A 6,000-nucleotide genomic window follows, 5' to 3' on the forward strand; every position below is an offset into this window, starting at 1 on the left:
GAAGCACAGCAAAATGCTCACCCGTACAAGGATGCAGTAGGAAAATTTATTCAAGCATGAAAAATAGAGCATGGCAGGCTACAGCAGAACTGGAACTGGGATTCAAAACTGAGTTCATTCTTGAAAAGTTCTATCTTGAAAAGGCTCGTTTGTCTGTTTGACTTCACAGTATTGTACATGGCCCCACATCTCTGCCTCTCCCTCGTATCTTAACGTAGCTTTCATATTTATGTGCTTGTTGATATTTCAAATATTAAGGGGCAAAGATTCTGACCCTTCACTTCTTACGTTTTTACATGCATACTTTCAGCTCATATTATCTCCTGTTCTCATTTCTTACTCTTTACAGACTCTGCATCTTTAAACGATGTTGGTGAGCTGACTGCTGAGTCTGAGAGGACTTCAGTATGGCTGACCCTGCTCCCTCCCTCGAGGTAGATGAGGAGACTTCTTCCCATTCTCCTCTGCACGGATCTCTGTGTCATAGGAGGCTGCCAGAGTCCACCTGTGACAGCAACTGGGTGAATAATCATGTCCAGTGTAGGAGTCAATTTTTAGCAAAGCCATTTGCCTTGAGATCTAAAGCCATAATCTCAACCAAGGTTCTTTTTTTCAATAATGAAGCTTTCAAAATTATTTTTTTGAATTTTATTTTTCAGTTGGTTCCGAACAAGGGAAAATATCTATTGTAAAATGAATCAACTGAACCTTTCATAGAAAGAAAAAAATCATCCACTACTTCGCATCACATAAAAAGAGAATAAAATTCATTAGGACCTAAATAAAACAATAATTTTTAAGTGTTTTGGCAAAAAATATAGGGCACTGTTTTTGTGAACTTGAGTATAGAGCAGTTTTGTAAGCAAGCAAACAAAAACATACATATAAAAACTAGCTTTATATATTACACTATATTAAATGTCTTGGTACCAAAACCACGTTCCTACAAACAAAAATACAAAAATAAGCCACAGAACAAAATAGGAATTTTTAGCACATACATCTGACAAAGGTTTTCTAAAAATCTAAAAAGATAAACAATCCAATAGATATGTAAGCACAGGATAGAAAAGTCAAGGAAATGAAAACTGGTAAAAATATCAAGAGGGATAACACCGTATTGGAAATAAAAAAAGAACAAAGGGAATATGTATACTCTAATGGCAAATGCATACATCTGCACAATGATTTTAGATAACAATATTGAATAAAACTTTTCTTAGTCTGTTTTCTGTTGCTATAACAAGATATCTGAGCTTGGTACTTTGTAAGGAAAGGAGGTTTATTCAGTTCACAATTTTGGAAGCTAGGAGACCAAGCATGGGCAGCCCTATCTCTTTGACTTGGGCTGAATCTCATGAGAGATGGTATCAGAATAGTGTGAGAACATGCAAGAGAGAGCAAATGGCAAGTAAGCAAGCTAGGAGAGAGACTCAGGGACCGGGACTTTTTTTTGTTACAACAACTTTCATGCTAACTAAGAGGCTCAAGAAAACTGCATTAATTTCTTCTGCAATCCCTGTGACCTAAGCATCTGGCACTAGGCCAGATTCTTGTTTCACTGCCTCTCCTTGTCATCATAAGAGCCAAGTTTTCAGCATATGAACATTTTAGGGACTCACTCAAACCATGTCCAAGTCATACCAGCAGTAGATGGATATATATATATATATATATATATATATATATATATATATGATGACCCTGAAATTTCATTTTTACATGTATGTCTTTGCCCCACAAATATAAGAAACATGTAGAAGGATGTCCAGAATGCAACATTTGTGGTGAAACAAATTAAGCATATGTCAACAAAAGAAGAGCTAAAGGATAGTAGATAACACAGTAGAACAGTATACAGCAGGGAAAGAGGAGAAAATCGAGATTCATGCACCAAAGAGAATCAATTTTATAAAATAATTATTATTATATTGCACTTTATAAATTTTTCACATCTAAAATATTTTGTAATTTCTATAAGGAAATACCTTTTTCTGAAATCATAAATTGTGCTCATTAATCATGATTTGCCACCTAGACTGGATTAGGAAATGCCTAGTAATTAGTAAAACACAGTTTTCGGTGTGTTTGTGGATAATTCACAGGTAGGCCAGCAAACTGAGGGGGAAAGACTCGTCCTGAATTTGGGTGACACCAACCAATAGGCTTTCAGCATGGGTGGACTAAAAAGGGAAAGAAGAAGGAAGCATCTTCACTTTGAACTCAGGTCTTTCCAAGCAGGTGTGCCCTTTGCTACTGTCACCTTTGGACATTGTCTTCAGGTGTCACATATCTTCAGCCTTCCAATGGGGACTTGCACTGGCAACTCTCCAATGAGCACCCAGGTCTGTGACTTTGGACTGGTACTTTATCCTTGGTCCCTCTTATCTGCAATTTCCATCTTCTTTCCAGGGCTGAGCTATTCCTGGATGCTCTAGGTATCCACATAGATGGCCTCTCTACCGCTAATCCTATAAGCCTTCCTGACAAATCCCATATGTATATTAATTCTCCTCTTGAGACCCCAGACTAATATATAGAATAAGACTTGTGCTATAATATAGCTTCATTACCCTGGAATAACAAGTGCTTGTTGGCTCCTTTTTAATCACTATGTTAAATATCTTAGTGTGACATTGAAAGCCTTTTATAATTACTAGTTTTTCCATATTTATTTTTTATTCTCTTCTTCCTCTTTACATTATTTTCACTGAATAACCAGGGAGTCACTCATAAATACCTTAAGTGGTCCATTTTCAATGGTACCACTTTTCACCTGCTTTCAACTTTTCAATAAAAGTTTTATTGAAACTTCTAACCATCCTTTAAAACACAGCTAAAATATTGCCTTTGAAAAATGCTTCAATTCTCACACTGTGCTACATACTTAAAGACACTGTAGTAAGTTTACACACATGAGATAATCAAAAATACAGTAAATTTTTAAATTAAAAATCTTATTTCAATAAAAGACATATTGCCATTAATTCCACTCAGAATATTCTCCTTCACTTCAAATGTACTATCCCATTTTTCTTGCCACTTTCTATTTTTCTTTTTTCTTTAGTGAGGCAGGGTCTCACTATGTGGCCCAGGCTGGCCTCCAGCTCCCAGCATTTCTCCTGCATGCTCCTCTCAAGTGCTAGGATTACAGGTGCATACCATGACTAGCATTCTGGAAGTTCTGCTAAATGGGGAAAACAGTTTCCTTCTCTATCATGACAGCACTCAATGTTCTAGATCTGATACAGTAAATTTTGTCTTATAAAAACATTACAGGGAATCCTATTCAAGCTTATGCACAGAATCTGGCATCATTTGACTTTGAATCTTCTCCAAAGCAGAAAGATATTGATTTGAATTAATTCAAGATATAGAGGCAGCCGCAACACTATAACTGAAGACATTTAGCAAAGACTTCCAGAACTTAGACCTCCAGAACTGCTTTATAAGGTGACAAGAATGATGCGATGAGTGTGTTGGGAAAGAGGAGGACTATTTCAGGAGGAATTGATTTGAGGAGGATTAATGGCAGTGTGTCTTACTGTAATGATTTATTTTTAAACTGTAAACATTCACCATATTTTTGATTATTCCTCATATCTCTATTTTCCATTAAATAAAGATAATGGCAAGCAGCCCCATGACCTGTTGGTCTTATTATTCCTAATATTTAGCACTATTCAGTGTTTAAAAATTAATTATTTAGAAAAGCTGTTGAAACGTCAAAATGCTAAAAAGACAGTTGCTTAATTAATGAAAAATGATATGTAGATTAAATTCAGAGGAGACTGGGAAGGGTCTATGAAAGCTGGAGGCTCCAAGGTGAATCTAGCAGAGTGGGTCAGATTTGCAATCATAGAGGAAAAATGTTGTTTCCCAGGCTGAACCAACAGGGAGAGAAAATATTGGGAAGGGAAAGTCTTTATTCTGTGGATTTCAATGCATCTGCTTTCTGTTTTACTATCTCTGCTCCATAGAGAGCATTAATTTTTTCTCATTGCTATGGTGAACTATCTAGATTTGGAGACTGTGGTAAGGCTTGAGGTCTCTGAGGAAAGGAGAAAAGATGATTCAGTAGTTCAAGCCAAGTCAGATAACATGGTGTCAGATAAAAAGTAGCTCTGCTTGTTCCCACAGAGGGCTTGGGAATATGTCTAGGGCCCAAAGTAGATCCCACTTTGAGGCAAGTGCAGACTTTCCAGGTCAGGAAGTTCCTGACTTCAGACTGTCTCAGAGGGAGACAGTCTCCTGAGCCAGAGCACTCCAAGTTGGTTTCCAGCAATTCTCTACAGAGGAACCATCTGTGAACTGTGAACCACGGTCATCTCAGCAGCTGAGAGACAGGTGCCCACACTGGTCTCTTGCTAAGGTGGACCCGTGCCAGATACTACCAAGATATGTGCCCTGTTAACCCATAGAAACTCTACAGATTTCCAGGTTTTGGAAACCTGGAAACCCATTCTGTGCCACGTTATTGTATCACCAACCCCTTCTAGGCTATCCATTGTACTTCTGCTGTGAACCATCATTTTCAAATTAATTCTGATTTCTAGGTACCACTGCATCTTCAGGTCACTGGTATCACTGCCTAGACCTCTAGCCACTTGTACTGGGTATCTTTTTTTATTTATTGTTAGATAGTTCCAGCTCCTATTGCAGAAACTCACAGCTTTTAGAATATTTAGTTCTATTTAATCCTAAAGCTTGAGAGAGAGTTCTTTGTATTGCATTACATTTCATTTGTTAAACATAAGTACCAGAGAAATTTACTACAAAGCTTTTAACAGTTGATCATAAAATAACTCTTTAGCATTATATCTAGAGTATCACTACAAAATCACTACTTATAGGAACATTATTTTCTTCTCAATTCTCTGCTCCCTTACAATCATACTCTCTTCATTTATCTCTCAATATCTTGAAAATGGACTTTCTAGTTGTCTGTGTCCAAAGTTTTAGATCACACATATCTGAATACCAGTTGTGGCACATCTGTGACCCAAAGCTATATATGCAAAACTCAGATTAAGCTAACTTCCTTGGATACTTGAAACTGGAGTTGGCATGATATGCACTGATTATTAAGAGGAAAACACTGTGTCAGGTTTCATACATAATCCCATGATAGGCATTTCTAACATTTGCAAGGATATTTGATTCTACCTTTCTATACAGGTGGAAAATAACAACTCATGAGTGGACATGAGTTATAAGATAAAGCATTTAAATACGAATATCATTTCTAAGTCAATGTATTGATTGTAGATGTGAGATTGTTGTTTCCTCTACTGCAGCAAGCAAGGAGGAGGTTTTGGGGGTAGCTGGGGGGATCAGTGGTTGAAAAGTCTGCATTAAATGAAGGACAGAGATTAGTGAGTTTCTTGGATTCATAGAGAATGTCATAAAAATGAGAAATCATCTCTCCTTGAGTTAAACTTTTCAGATGTGAAAATATAGTAGTACATCAACAGTACTATCCTCATAATGAAAACAACCCTTTACATTCACCATTCTAAAAATTATAGTGAGTGAAGGATTTCAATGTAGACTACATACTAGAAAACTTCACACTAACAAAGTTTTCTTTCAGCTTTAATTCTATTTTCTTCTGTTCTTTCTGTCTTGGTGTGGCAGCTGGAATGTTCTGAAGCAGTCTCTGGGTTCAAATAGAATGGTTTGGGGAAAAATTACTGGATGATTGAAACATTAATTTGACACAGGTGTTAAAGTAGAGGAATATCTGAGTTATAAAATAATTGGCCTATACAATTTAAGAATAAATCAGTGATCAGGTCAGTTGCAAGGTAGTAGAAAGCAAAACTTTCAAAACTCTATTTTTACTTTTATTGTTTTAGATGAATTTGGTTAGATGTACGGGAAGTCTGGTAACTAAAGCTAAGACTTATATAAATAGATAAAAAATATTTTTTCTCACTGGAATCCCCCAAAATAAAAAACCCTTAAAATTATCATTAATATGCCATATTAACTGAACTA

General features: G+C 36.4%; 1 long non-coding RNA gene across 1 annotated transcript in view; it reads left to right on the forward strand.

The window, feature by feature from the left end:
• The window catches only part of LOC134472633 (uncharacterized), a 38,569-nt gene extending 36,927 nt beyond the window's left edge, over positions 1-1,642 (forward strand). Inside the window, exon 4 of the long non-coding RNA XR_010042527.1 lies at positions 350-1,642. This is a non-coding gene — a long non-coding RNA (uncharacterized LOC134472633). The remainder of the gene's footprint in view (positions 1-349) is intronic.
• Positions 1,643-6,000: the final 4,358 nt, after the last annotated feature.

This window comes from Cavia porcellus, unplaced genomic scaffold (assembly GCF_034190915.1).
Source record: "Cavia porcellus strain 051 isolate PalLab524CR breed Dunkin Hartley unplaced genomic scaffold, mCavPor4.1 scaffold_2, whole genome shotgun sequence".
NCBI lineage: Eukaryota > Metazoa > Chordata > Mammalia > Rodentia > Caviidae > Cavia > Cavia porcellus.